Here is a 14,414-nt window from a genome sequence, read left to right as displayed (position 1 = left end):
TTTGGAACTGGGAAATTTTATACAGCGTCATCTAGAAGATGCCTTTTTTTTTTAGTAAAACAAGGTAGGAAGAAAGCCATGGTCTTCAGTTTGTTTTCAAAGCCCTCGCACTCAAAGGAGTGCATTCTTCTCTCATTTTGTTAACATCTCAAATTTATTTTTTGGAGATCTGAGATGTTAATCCCCCCTGGTATTTTCAATAGCAGCTGTGTGGCACACCTCTCTCCTGCTGATGAAGGCTAAGATGTAATTTGGCTTGTTGTTTCACTCCAAGAATGGACTTAGTGTATCACAGGGCTTTCTCTTTATTTTTGGATATACGATTATGTGAATTCAGTACCTGTTCAAGATCCCTGCCAGCATCTGAAAGTCTCTCGAGTGGGATCAAATACACATTTTACTTCAGCAATATCAAGCTCCCAGCACTGTTGTGGTTTCTTCTTACAAAAATTTGAATTAGTAACAGAATACAGAAAATTTAATAATAAACTTATTTGTAGAAGTGGAATTTCAGGTTGCTATTATAGCCAATCACTGAAAAAGCCCCAACAACTTGACCTCAAGATACATGATTAAAAAAATTCTCTCTGAATGCAGAATGAGAATGTTACCTGCTTTTTGGGATGAAAGCAGTAAAATGGAAGAAGCAAGATGGATATCAGTTTACCGACCATTTGAAATAACTGAAAAGCCATTTTTAAGCTACAAAGTGCCACTGCTGTGAAGCTGAGTAGCACTTTTCTTCCACTATAAATGGGGTGGATTAGGTGCTGCTGAGGTTATTTCCATGTAGAAATAGCTCACAGGCAGGTGTGGGGAGAGGGGACACAAAGGCTTGGGGAAGGAAGCTGGGGTTGGGCTGCAGAGGAAGGGGACAGGCGGCAGACGCAGAAGAGACTCGTTTTTACTGGTGTGCAGGATTAAAGAAGCCATATGCAGGCTAGGAAACTGGGTACTGATGTGCTCATGACAGCACCCAAACACTTAATGGCCATTAATCCGTTTTTCCTTAGGACACCTCCTGTGGGAGCACAGTGCTTTTATCCTTACTTTATGAATAAGCAGGGAAGGCAAGAGATTTCACCTGTGTGGTCCAGTTGCTCCCCATCCCTCCTGCCATGGATGCTTTGCTGCAGGTCTGGTGGGGGGTGGCTGGTACAGTGTCCTACCCCCCCTGGAAAGAAGCTGGGGAGCTGAGGGGGGTTGAGCACATGACCTGATGGGCACAGCAGCCCTTTAACAGCCTGGAGCATCCAGCTACCATTTTGGGATTTAGTAGGGTAACAGTTCTTCTTTAGTGTTGAGCCATCCTGTGCCAGTGGGAGATCTCTAGGACCGCCAAGTGGGCTACATGAATCTTGTAGCACTTGGCCTGAGCTGTGATTATATCCAGATTTACACCAGTTTCTTCCTTTCTTTACTTCGGCCTCGAGATGGGGACGCCAGCTGAGGAGTTGGAGGTCACTTGAGAGTGCACTGGAGAAAGCCCTGGAGATAGCTTTCTGGAGGATTTGGTAGGTTCATGTTAACTCAGTGGGTGAAAAATACAATAGGTGTGGAACTATTGTATGCTCTTCATCTGAGCCAACAGCGAAAAATGTAGAACTTGTGAAAATACAGGTATTTTACCATTTAGCTTAAAATACTGGTGGAATGAATTAGCACATGTAAAGTCACTAGGCTAAAAGGTATAAGAGGTACACACCAAACACATCCTCTATATATGTCTGAAGGATTTTTAAATTACAGTGAAAGCGGTGTTCCAATACCTTTAATTTCTGCAGCTGATAAGCTATATTATGTTCAAAATAAGTAAACAAAAACTAGAACAGTGTTACGCAGAGGCGAGAGCTCAGATTTTACAGCAGCCTGAGCTGAGTGGTATGGTTGCAGACACTGCATCTGCAGAGCTCAGAGCCTCGGAAAATTTAAGGATGTTTTTATTGTGAATCATTCTTTTGTTTAGCCTTTGAAGTGAACATTACTCCAGCAAAAAGGCAGGCATTTGTCAAAAAAAGGTGTCTGATTTTCAGCAGTAGTTGCGCAGACCTGTGCTGTGCATTTCATTTCTGTATTGAGGGTTTATAGTAACTGCTTTGGTCAGACATGCCTGGAATATATGATCAAACCGTTTGCAGTCCCAGTTTAAATGTATTTTGCGTCATTCTTTTGTCTCTCTCACTCATCTGGTCATTTGGAAAGCTTTCATTTGCACATTTACAAGTAATGTAAGTTTTTTTCTCTTGTCTACAAGCTCCTGGAAACAGATTTTATTACTGCTACTTGCATTTTATTTGGGCTATGATTATAATAAGAGCACTTCCAAACATTCAAAATTCATGAATTCAGCTATTCCCAACCCCAAAAGATAAAATGTTAAATACAGTAAATGTGGGAGTCTTCATTTTCCTTCTAGCTTTTGAATCTTTTGGATGAAATCAGCCCATGTTTTCAAGTTTTTCTCTGTAACCAGGAGAGTTAAAGGCTTTCTATCACCCAGCCCAGTTTGTCCTCAGTTTTTCAAGCACAAATGCACATGGAAAAGAATAAGCCGGTCCAAAAGTTGGTAAAAATCTTTGTGAACCATCTGCAATCTCCAAGTAGGGCAGGAAAATAACCCTGTAAGAACTGTTGCTAAATAACAGCAGATTAGAAGCTGTGTAAAAATATTCACATCCCAAAGCCAAACACACTAAACTCACTGGGCAGAGAAATTTTTGGCATCTTTACTGAAAAGCAGCTTTGCTACACCAAAAAAAGAAAGGAAAAAAAAAAAAAAGGAAACTAATTTCCCTATTGGATTCTTTCCTGCTTGTTGGAAATTTATATGAGGATGTGCCTTGCAGGTGTTACAGCTAAAGCTTTGGTAAATTAAACAAACTACCGGGTTAAAGCAAATTCATTCTGCAAAAACAGGAACTGCAGCGGTTTCTGTTCCTGTCTCACAAACCCAAAATGGGGGCACAAAAGATACTGTCTCAGAAACCCAAAATGGGAGCACAACGTATTCTCACATGAAAGCTTGGAAATGCTGCATCCCACTGAAAGATGTGAGTGCGGTGTCGGGCTGCAGGATCACACAAGGACAGGGAGGGACAAGAAATACCCCAATTTATTCTTGCTGCTCCAAGCTGGCTTTTAATATGAGCATAATTTACTGGGACTGAAGATGAGCTTTAAAACAGACAGGCTGTTGAATCCTGAGACATTTCCACCCACTCTGTTTTCACTGCATAAATCAAAGCCTGCCTTTGTTCCGCAGGGGTATTGTAGCAACGTCTAGGAGTTCATATCAGTGATTGAGTTGTCTTTGAGCTAGCCACCCTGCAAAAAATAAAAAGTAAAATCCTTCAGAGTGGAAAGTTCATGTGCCATGTGCCTGGTTCAGTGGGCACCATCCAGAGCTGCAGGCATAGCTGGAGTCCCTGTTACACCAAAACAAAACCAGTCCATCTGCAGCTCAGGCAAAGGAGGGAGAAGGCAATAAACAGCATACTCATCAGCAAGTTATAGTGGCTATACATAATGTGTAGATAAAAAAAATCTATGGGAAAAAGTGTGTGTGTATGTACAGCACAGAATAACACTAAAACAAGGGCTCCTTGCAAAATACAAAGCAGGACTGTTGGCTTGTAACTTGTCAGTTGGACAGCTGGCACTTCTCAGGGAGCATCATAGCAGCATCAAGCTTCTGTGGAGGAAGCAAAGATCAGCCATGTAGTTATGATGAGGGGCTGTTCCCCTCTTTCTTCCTGAACAGGAGAAGCTGCCTGGGGAAAATATGAAGGTATTTGAGAGAAAAAACTGAACAAACGGTAAGGAAGGTCAGCACTGCTGCAGGACCAATGGCTGGGCTCCGTGCTGTGAGGGGGGCATTGCAGTGCCTGAGACTGCGCTGCAAGGGGTGCAGCGGTTCTTTGGGGCCCTTCCTGCCACTCGGGAGGGGCAGGTTTATCTGGTTTACCTCTGAGGGAAGGACTTCTACCTATACCAGCCGGCAAAACTTCATTGATGTAGCATGACCTGGCCGTGCACTTGAGCACTTGGGTGATCAACAAGGCAGTGTCATGCTTGGTTGCATCCTGACAATGTGCTCTGCAGGTCTGTGGGCTGGTATGGAGATTCCACCTTCATCCAAAGTCCTCATAGGAGAGGCACCATCCTTTGTAGCCACTGTGAGAGGGGCTCCTCACACCTCCATCCCTTTGTACCTGCTCTCTTCCCACCCCCCCGGGCTTTTTCTCACTATATCCACACACCTAGACCCCCACCGTTTCCTCCTGTCTTCCCCTAACTCTCCATCCCCCGGTATTTACTGACCATCTCCTGAAGTGTAAACCAAGGGGTTGTCTTTCCTGCCCAGGTTGACAGCCTCATTTCTACCCCTGCTGAAAACCATGAAACAGCAGCTGTTGAGGGCAAAATGGTAACGAAAGAGCATGAGGATGATGTACAAAATAATGAACCTTATAAAGCTGCTGTTTCTTTTTACTCAGTTGTCATGAACAGAGAAGGGGAGCTCTAATAACACTTTCCTATGGAGTTTATGGCCACAAGATATCAATGAGGATAAAAGCTTGAGAGATCAGAGTTTACTGATCCCAAATCAACAGAAATTATATGCACAGTTGCATCCCTACAGGAATAAGGACTGAGACTACTGACCCTGAGCACATACACCCCGTTAGCTGACAGGAGAGCAAAAATATTCTCTCTGTATGCAAAAAATACCATTCCTTCCATTCTGAAATAACTGGTGTTGCCTCCCGGAGCACCTCACCTTAGCTGTTCATCGAAGCAAGATGCCCAAGCACCTCTCGCGCTGCACTGGCACAATACCTTCTTGTTCCATTCCTTTCCCCAATCTTCAGAGGAAAACTTTGTCGACAAATCCGTATTTCTTCAAACAGATTAATTGCTCTGGCATATCTCCAACGTAACCCAGAGACATCTTTCTCTCCATAGCCTACAAGACGTATATCTCTGGCTGACCCTGAGATGAAAGCCTTCTGTAAAACAGGAGTAACAAACTATAGTACAGCCAACAGAAATGAGCTTAGACTTCTGAAATACTTATGAATACTAAACAAAGAAATGCAAGAAAGTTTTTTCTTTGCAGGGGCAAGTAACCTAGGAACCGTAAGATGAATTACCTGATGAAATATGGCAGTTAGCATACTTATAGTATCTGCACTTGTGTTGTAGCTAATTAATCAAGGTAGCTGTATGATATGAGCAGGGGTCTCAGGAATTGACCTAATCATTGAGACATGACCTCTCTTTCTAATACTCAGAAAGCAGCAATACTTCATTTGTTCTTTTAAGATCTGTAGTATCTTCATCTCTGCCCAGTGCTTACAAAAGCAATTCTACTTGCACAAAATAAGCGAAAGGGATGGCTAATGCTAATCAGATCAGAACTGCGGTGGCATCCCTTGACTCTGAAGAGACTTTGGTGTAGCTTCAGAGCTGAAAGACTCTTCTTTTCTTTCCTCCTTCCTAAAATTTACCAGCTTCTCAGATCTGCTTGCTAGTTCTCAAAATTACACTCATTAGAAAAGCTGTAGTGCTAAAAGTCACCCACCCACGGCCTCTTTCTAGGAGAAGATCACGCAATGGAAGATCTGGGGATGAACAGCCACCCCGCAGCTGGCCTCAGCTCCAGCCTGGGCACCAAGCCTCAGCTCTTGGAGGCACAGACGCTCCTCTGCTGCTCTGCATGGTATGGGACCCGGCATAGGTCCCTCACGGGCAGCAGCACTGGAACCAACCTGTGTCCCTCTGGGAGTGCATATGCCTTGTGCAGGCACAGCCCCGCACCTGGGAGGTGGCTAGATGCAGTTAGATAGCAAACCCATGCTGGTCTGGGGGCATCAGGTGGTGACAAGCCAGAAGGGTGGACAGGGGGGTCAGGTGTTTTAGTGCCATGGCAACACACCAAATAGCATTTCTTCTTTAGGGAAGCCAGGGCAGTTGAAAAAAGAGTTTTTCCAAATAGCCTGCTCATTAGCAGGGCTCTTGGAGCAGGGCTCTGGGAAACCCAGACTGATGCACGAGAGGCATTCACGTGTCTCAAGACAGTGTGTGGCGGCACGAGTCACTGCAGAGTGAGCACCAGGTGTGAGCACAAGCGAGTGTGTATGTGTGGCTGGAGGTGGGCACTGCTCACTGCCCTCAGGCACCACGTGCCCAAGTCCAGCTCCGTGCCAGAGCTCGGTATGGGATACCAGGGGACCCCACCAGCATGAATCTCTTCATCGTGGTGTTGGGCTGACACTGCCCCAGCACTGGGGCAATTTCCCCTGCTGCAAAAAGCAGAGGCTGAAATGCTGGGGTTGCTGATGAGCAATAATGTCCCATCCAGCTATGGAGATGCAAGCCAACTTGTGGCAGCAAACCAAAGGGAATCTGCTTTTCTCTGCGCTGGAATTTTCCTGAGCTAGAGATCTCGGTTTGATTTTATAACCAGACAGTTATCAGTAACCTACATCTCACTAAAGAAAGGATTTATCGTCTCTTAAAAGGTTCTCTATATTTTTATCCAGGGGCTAAAGCAGGCAGAAGTGAATCATTGAAAACAGCAAGAGAGAGAAAAGACAATTCTGGAAAAGTGCTACAAAAGCTTTCCCTCAGCTCAAATCCACTTTTTTTTTTTTTTCCCTGGCCTTTTGCTTCTGCACCCAATTGTCTGACTCGGTCTCTCTTTGGTGTATTTCACCAGAAATAAAAGCTGTCACAATATTTACTCTTCAAGTGCCACTGTGTGTTAACTTTCAGATCCTGACAGGTGTATGAAATACCAGCTCCACCAGATGCATGCAAACATGGAAGCTTTAAAATGGCTCCGTGTGCCACGGGCCCACTCGCCACGCTGCGTCACTGAAGAGATGTCTTTTCAAAGGTTCACTTTTAAAAGGAAAGACTGATCCTGTTGGTGACATACTTAAATCTGCTGAGTGATGCTTTCAGGAGCCAGGCAGGGAATACTGCCTGCAACCTGCCTCCACAGAGCAGGGGAAGGGGCCGGGGCTCCGCCTTCGTAAACTGTGTCAAATCACCAGTGTCTTGGCTGAACTCTGATTTCTAATACTTTTCCTTTGCTTACTTTAATCCCTTTCTTGGGGGCAAAGTCGAATCTTCCCTCCCTGGCTTTGATCTCAGCTCCTGATGCTGTGTTTCCAAAGCATTAGTTGTGAAACAGGAGTGAAGGTAGGGGGGAGATGCTGACCCTGCAGCAGGGAGCTGGGGCAATCTGGGGTTTCTCCTGGGCTTGTGCCTGCCGCCCTGCACTGCTTTCCTGCATACGTTGCTTTCTGCACCTATAACATCTTTTTACTTTCGCATGAAATGTAATGTGAAAAAGAATGATTCATTTTAATTAGTATGAACCCACAGAACCAGCTGTTTTTCTGGGAGTGGTGGTATGTTGATCTGCAGGTATCACAATTCATCCATCCTGGCCCATTTCATTTTCTGTTTTAACATTTCCTCAGGCTTTGCTTGCACTCGAGGATTTTTCTAAGCAACAGATTATATGCAAAGGCTGAAAAACTCAATGACAGGTCCGTAATTCTGGCCGATACATTGTTCCTGCCACAGAGGAGCTGCAGCAGAGGTGTCCTGTGTTGATGGTCGCCACCGGGATGGACCCTGCTCCCACCACAGGATGGGGGACTTTGTCCTTGGTTTTAGCAAACCCCAGCTGGACTGATGCTCCGTTGCTTTTAGCATGCAGCGCTCTTCTGAAATATATGCAGGACCTTTTCCTCACGTAGCCGTTGAGCCTGTGGTTCTGCCGCGAGTGGAGGAGTGGAAACGCTGCAAGGCACGGGCCGCCGGCGGGGCCGGGCGGGACCGGGCTGTTTCTCCGTCCACCAGGAGATGGCAGTGAGTGCCGAGTACGGGGCTTTTTTCCCTTTAATTTCACTTGTACGTACTCCCTGAAAGATAATGGGTCCTTTGAGGACAGCAGAGCTGTGGCACTTTCATTTCTGTTTAATTTTCCTTTTCCTTTGCTCACATTTACACCCTTCGCTCCTTCTTCAGCACAAAGCCCCCTGCACCCAACATCTAACGTTTTCAATGCCAGTGGCTCGCCCCTACAGATTGCAAACTGACTTCCCAGGTGCTGAACAACAATATTTGGGGATGAAAAAGAAGAGAGGGTGACACATTTTGGAGCTGGCAGGCAGCGTGTGTGCAGGCTGCTGCACTGAGTGCACAGCCTTGATCCGGGTGGTTTTCTACACGTGCTGGCTTCAAAGAGAAATACGCCCTTGTGGCAAAATTGAATTGACATTTAGCTTCTAGATTTCATCCCTGTCGTCCTGAGCTGGCCAGAGGATGGCAGGAGACATATCTCCTTGTCTATATCAAGCTCATGTGCCTTTGGGCCATATAACTCATAGAGCTGCAAGTCGCCTGCTAAGGACTCTGACATTTTCTGCCGCAATGTCTTCCATCAGAAGGCTTCCCAAAAGGGTACATTAACATATGAAGTCCCATAGATTTGGGGAGGATGGAAGGAGACAATAGCTCAGAAAGAGATAGTTTTCCAGACCTGCCCTGCCAGCAACGCTTGTGCAGCAGACTCCTTGTGTCCTCCCTTCCCTCACCATTTTGGAGTGGACCCTCAGGAGTTTTGTGCCTTGTGCACTTGGAGATGACAGGCAGATGGGGCTGTTCAATGAATTGCAAATAGATTCAAATGCCACAGCTGAAAAGGTGGACTTTTTCTCTCTCCTTCTATTTTTTTTCTTTTTTTTTTTTTTTTTTTTTTTCGGGGGGGGGCGGGTAGTGCCATAAATAAAGACCCTAAGTCCCTGTGTCACGTAGTGCTCTGAGAACTTTCTCAGGGACACCTGAAATGCCCCAGTTTTTCATTGCTGCTATCAAAACATTTTTCTAAATAATTACAGAGTGTTAAAAATGGATTGCTGTACCCAGGGGAATTTGCTCTTTGTTTGCCAGGAACAAATAGGCCAAGAGAATGAGTGCTCAGCATCACGAGTGGTGTTTGAAGGAAAGAGCAAAGTCAAATGCCTGTAGACATCACCAGAGATGCTCTTTTTTAAAAGTGAATTTTTATTACACATTGTCAGGGTTGCAGAAGAAACTCTTACATGTTGTGCTGCTAGGGGCTGGGAGATAAGGAGGAATCTCCTCATCTGAGAGTAATACACATGCTGCTGTTGACCCAAAGGAATTTTTATTCTTTTTGGAAGTGACCTCTTCAAAACTATTTCTTTGTTTATTAAGATGTTGCTTCCAAACAAACACTCGGTTTTGATTACAGCAGTCACCTTTGTAGCAGTTTGTTCTTCAGTGGAATTACTGTGCCTCCTCTGAGACTCCCCAAGCCCTGAGCAAACACAAACCTGGAAATGTTCAAAGCACCCTGCTGCCATCAGTACCTCTGCAAATTGTTTTTCACTTTTAGTCTATCTTTCTCCAGTTATGTGTGCCTCAACAATCTGTTTTCTACTGTAACTGTGATGCCAGGTGGTAGGAAGACGAGAGATGGGGTCAGTATACCTAGTTTCTCTTAAGAAAAAGGAAAACCTGATAGACCCCAAGAGAGGTCAAGGATGTGCTGATTCTCCTATGGGTTTGTCAGGCTGAACCTCCTCACCCACGTGCACGGGTAGGGCTTGCTGGAGCTGGGAACTGGCTGGGGGGATCTACAAGAAATAAGGCAATGCAGTAGTTGTTCAGCAAGACTTAAAAGTAACATTAGCTTTTGAACAGATCCCTTTGGGGTGAATTTTGCTGTCACCCTGTTTGCTTCCCAGCTCGGGCTGCAGTCATGCCCCAGGCAGCAAAGAGCACGTGGCTGTGAGACAACCCCCTCTCACACTTTGTTCCAGTGGGAAGTTCACATATCTCTTTAATGGTTTCCCTCGCCTCCCAAGGACATTCCTCACCAGTCCCTGCTGAGGAGCGTTTGCCAAGGGTCTGAGAACCCCCTGTGTGGCTGGCAGGATGATGCACATCCCTCTCAGTGGCATTGCAATTGGCTCCATGCCCAGCTTTTGTGTGCTGCTTGCCTGAAGCCCCCATCAAGGCCACTTTCCCAGACCAAGGCCGTGAGGTCAAATGTATATGCTATGTGTACTGAGAAACAAGAGAGTTTTCAATCAGGTATGTGACTTGGAAAGACAACTGCCTGTGGACCCCAAAAATGCTCATGGTATGAAAAAAAAGCCGAGTCAAACCCACTCGTGTACATTGCTTCCTCAGCAGGGAGCAAGGCAGGTCTCTCCTATCCTCCAGCCCCCCCCACCCCAATGCATGCATTTCTTTTATCAATTATTTCTGCATGTCCTATATTCAGGTTAAGAGGTTTCTGAAATCTCTGTGCACACATTAATCTGTATGTAGTATGTATGTGTACACATACAGGGACTCAAGGGATAAGTGCTTTCCACTATTTCCATCAACCCTTTCCCTTCTAGTCTCTCTGGTGGTTTGCTATTTCCACTTGCTGTGCCTTGTCTTAAATTAAACCGTAAGCCCATCCTCGCAGGAGATGTCTTTTATTGTGGATTGTTGGGAGGGGTTTTGCAGAGAAACTGGAGCACCAGATAGAGCTCTCCAGGCACTACTGAAATAATAATGAAGTAGTCTCACCAAGGTGGGACTGGAGACCGTTGTCAGCCGGGTCGGAATTTTGCTTGTCCCTGAAAATTGCTTAGGTAATAAGATAGCTGCTTTAAAATTGCTGGGGGTATCCCACAGGATTCTGCTTTGACTCTGATTTCCATTTGCAGCACATGTTCTGCCATTTGGCCAGCACCATCCACCCGTGTGAGCTAATTTAATGTTGCTAAACAGATGACACAGAACATACATCTTTTATATTTGATCTCTGCACTGGCGAGTTATCTGACTGATGGTTAATCTCAACTTGTAATAGGATTTGCCTACACTCCTCCAAGAGTGAGATATTGGTCTTCTATAAAACGGCAGCTCGGGGGAAGCATGCCTGGGGGAAAGGTGGGAGAGTTAATTCCTATTTTTTTTTGCTTCTTGTTTTCCTAGATTGGATCCACTGCTGCGTGCCTCTGTGGGGAACAACGGGGTCATCAACCTGAGGAGCTTGGCTGCCAGAGGGGATGGCAGCTGCCAGCTCTGCGGTCATCCCTACATGCCAGCAGGATGAGGAGCTGGCTGCCTGCACCCAGCACGGGGCCAGTTGGGCTCAGCACCCAGCTGGGTCTGTGGGTACTCTGCACCCATCCTGAGCATGGGGCTGAGCTCTGGCTGGCCAGCCTCATACTTCGCTTTCTGCCTTAGTTTGTACACACCAGAGTGTTGACTTGGAGACTGTTTCTAGTTTGGGGGGGGGGGGGGGGGGGGCGGTTTGAGCCTGTACCTACTTCATCAAGGACCGTACTATCAGTCATTGCCAATGTTGCACCCTTAGGACAAGCCTCTGATTTCCAAAACGATGTGCCTGCTCTGTGTCCTAGTCTGCTTGCTGTCGGTCCACCAGCCATCCTGCTGCATGTTTTCTGCTTAGCCCCCTTGTGCTAGTTCAAACGGGCTCTTTCAGAGGTACAGTAGGAACAGCCAGGGGACCACGTTCTGTGAGGAGTGCACAGAGCATCCCATTTTCACCTGCCCTAAAGTGGGAAAATGTGTCCACTGACCCCTCAGAGGAAGACAAGGCTCCTGGCACTGGCAGGTGGCACAGCTTGGTCTTGGAAGAGCAAGCAGAAGAGGGAGCTGAAAAGCAGTGGGTGCACTCCTGAGCTCCTCCCAGCACACCCAGAGAGGGGCAAGAGCATTACAAAATCATGGCGACCATAAAAACTCAGTGCTTCTGATCATATGGCAATTTGCATTTACACTTTAATTGCTACGGACACATAGTGCTCCACCCACGTTTGCAAGTGAAGGACTACAAAAAGAAGCCGTGAACATGGTGTGTTCCCAATAAAAAGCTCACTCACGTGGGCAAAACCTCCTTGTCATGCAACAACAGCAAATAAGGACAGCAAAGCTCACAGGTGGCACTGGAGAACGCCCTGGAATGACGCCGTGTTTTCTAGTTGATGGGAGTTTGCGATAGTATTAATTGCACAGTTTAGAAGGTTTGTCCAAGTTTTTAACAGCATAATACCATGCCAGCATGAAATTTGAGATCTCTTGCTCTTTTCTTGTGCAGGTCAGCAAGTAACTTCTGATGTGTTAGACAAGAGCCAGAGAGTGCCAGTAACAGAGCAGTGACGTCTGTGCCCCGTCCCACTTCTCCTGAAGTGCTCCCTGCTTTGGTCAAAGGGTAAGGTGCCAGGCGTGGCTGGGCTTAGGTCCTGACTTGCTGTTGTGGCAGTTCCCCGGGGCTGGATGCCTGTTGTACATTAACTAACCTGTACTATAGAAGAAAGGTCATGTATGCAACCTGGAGAAAAAAAACACCAAAAAAACACCGAGTCATCTGTGCTACATGTTTCAGACCTGAGCTGACCCAGGTTTCCATGGAATTGTGCTTCTGTACTGGGCAGTCACCCCACGGTGTGAAATGTTGGTACAAACGATGTCATTGTGCTACATGCAGGAGATATATTGGCAAGATCCACGTTACAAGGCCTGGTTCTGGCCATCATCTGATCCTTTCTGAACATACTGTCAAGGCAGTTGATCTCAATTCTAGTGCTGTGCCTTTTGGGTTTGCTTTGGTGCAGTATGACATTCAGGATTCCTTTACAGGCAACTGTGCAGAGCAGGAAAAATCTACGTGAAATGCTGCCTACTGGAGTCACCATCTGGCCAATATTCATCTTGTTTAGTGAAATACCAAGGTATCCATAGAACGCAGGTGTTAATGCAGATCATAAGGCACAAGTGACCGCAGTAATAAACCAACATGCAATGAAATGTAATTAACGCACCTGGTGCTTGGGTTTGAAAAGAATTTCAGTGCCTTTTTATTTTCCCTGCACACTGATATGCATTTTAATAGTTGGAACTTCAATCATCACTTCTCAACCAACCCTTTAATCATATTAATTCCCTTAAAAAGTGAACTATAATGTTTGCTAGTAAATAGTATTTCATAATTTAATTGGGAGGAGAGAAAAAAGTGGAAGCACACATGAAACTGTGTGCTGCTTAGTAGCATTTTTGTGGCATGAAAAAGGCTATTGTCCTGTTTCTGTTAGTCTGGTTCTGCTGCTGGCAAAGGTTTGTTTTCAGTCGTGTAATCCTTGTTGATACGTTCCGAGTGCTTTTGAACCAGCTGGAACAAGTGAAAAGATCCCAGGCAAGAAAATAAATGATTAAGCTTTCTATCACTGGATTTCACAGTGTGTTTGTCACCTCACCTCTGACCTGCATCAGTAACGAATGCATTTTTGTAAGGTTAAAAACCCCCAGGACAATATTTGTTCCAAGCAGACCAAAAAAACCCAACCCAACACAGGAAATGTAAATTTTCTGTGTGTGTTTGTGGGTTCCATAAAATCACATTATTTTCAAATGTCCTTTCAGAGCAGAGATCTCACCTGATCTTGTTAGTCAGCTGGCAAATTCTGAGCAGACAGGGCATGTGTGGGGGAAAGGGAGAGGTCAAAAAGTCAAAGACAAGGGTCATGGGTAATTTGTATTTTTACATGGGTATTTCTCAAGGGTGGTCTGAAGGGTGTGAGGAGCATAAATCTACACAGGGATACTCATATGCTGACGGAGAGGGACAGTCCCATCAAGTGACTTCCCAATCTGGTGCTGTTTAATAGGGTTTCAGAGCATGTTTAGCTCCCCAGAGAGACATCTGCTGCTGACACGTGGACTGCTCAATCGTCTTCCTCAGACTCAAGAGGGGTGCAGATTGCTCTGTGCTTTGCCACCAGTGGTCAATGCCAAGCCACCGTTAATGAGCTGCCAGCAAGCCGGGGCCACGGGCAAGGGGCAAGCACCAGTGGCCAGGCACAGAGGGGCTACACCACCACCTTTATGGGCACCAGCTGCATTTTCAAGTTCAGCAACAGAGCATCTCTGTAAAGCTGACTTTGGCTCCTAGTTGGCAAGGATGGGCTGACAAAGGTAACTGCCAAGTGACAAAATACCCTGCATCACACAGCTGAGGGTGCATCAAGAACCTCTGCAGCATCCCCATCTTCCAGGAGCCAAAGGAAACCAGGAGAGGGACAGTCCATGTTGCTGCATGCTGCTGCATTTTATTGTGTTCAGACACAGGCAAAGAAATTAAGGAATCCCTGCTGATCCCGGTTTCTCTTACCGGTCTCCTTGCAACACTGGTTTCTTGGCAAGCCCTGAGAGGAGGGCACAGTCAGCAGTGGGTTGGGAGCATGGGCAGTGATAATGAGTGTGGATGTCCACCAGGCTGAGCAGGGCTGGATAAGGGCTGACAGGGATGTTCCCTCCCGTCCTTGTCTGTCCCAGCATCCCTGCAA

General features: G+C 46.0%; 1 long non-coding RNA gene across 1 annotated transcript; it reads left to right on the top strand.

Annotated features, from left to right (window-relative positions):
* Positions 1-11,048: 11,048 nt before the first annotated feature.
* LOC114014451 (uncharacterized) lies at positions 11,049-13,300 on the top strand. Its single transcript, XR_003557929.2, has 2 exons — positions 11,049-12,072; positions 12,170-13,300. It is a non-coding gene; the product is annotated as an uncharacterized LOC114014451 (long non-coding RNA).
* Positions 13,301-14,414: the final 1,114 nt, after the last annotated feature.

The sequence above is a fragment of the Falco cherrug genome, chromosome 1, assembly GCF_023634085.1.
Source record: "Falco cherrug isolate bFalChe1 chromosome 1, bFalChe1.pri, whole genome shotgun sequence".
NCBI classification, from domain to species: domain Eukaryota; kingdom Metazoa; phylum Chordata; class Aves; order Falconiformes; family Falconidae; genus Falco; species Falco cherrug.
Note: the sequence above shows the minus strand (reverse complement) of the source record. Positions and strands in the feature narration are given on the sequence as shown.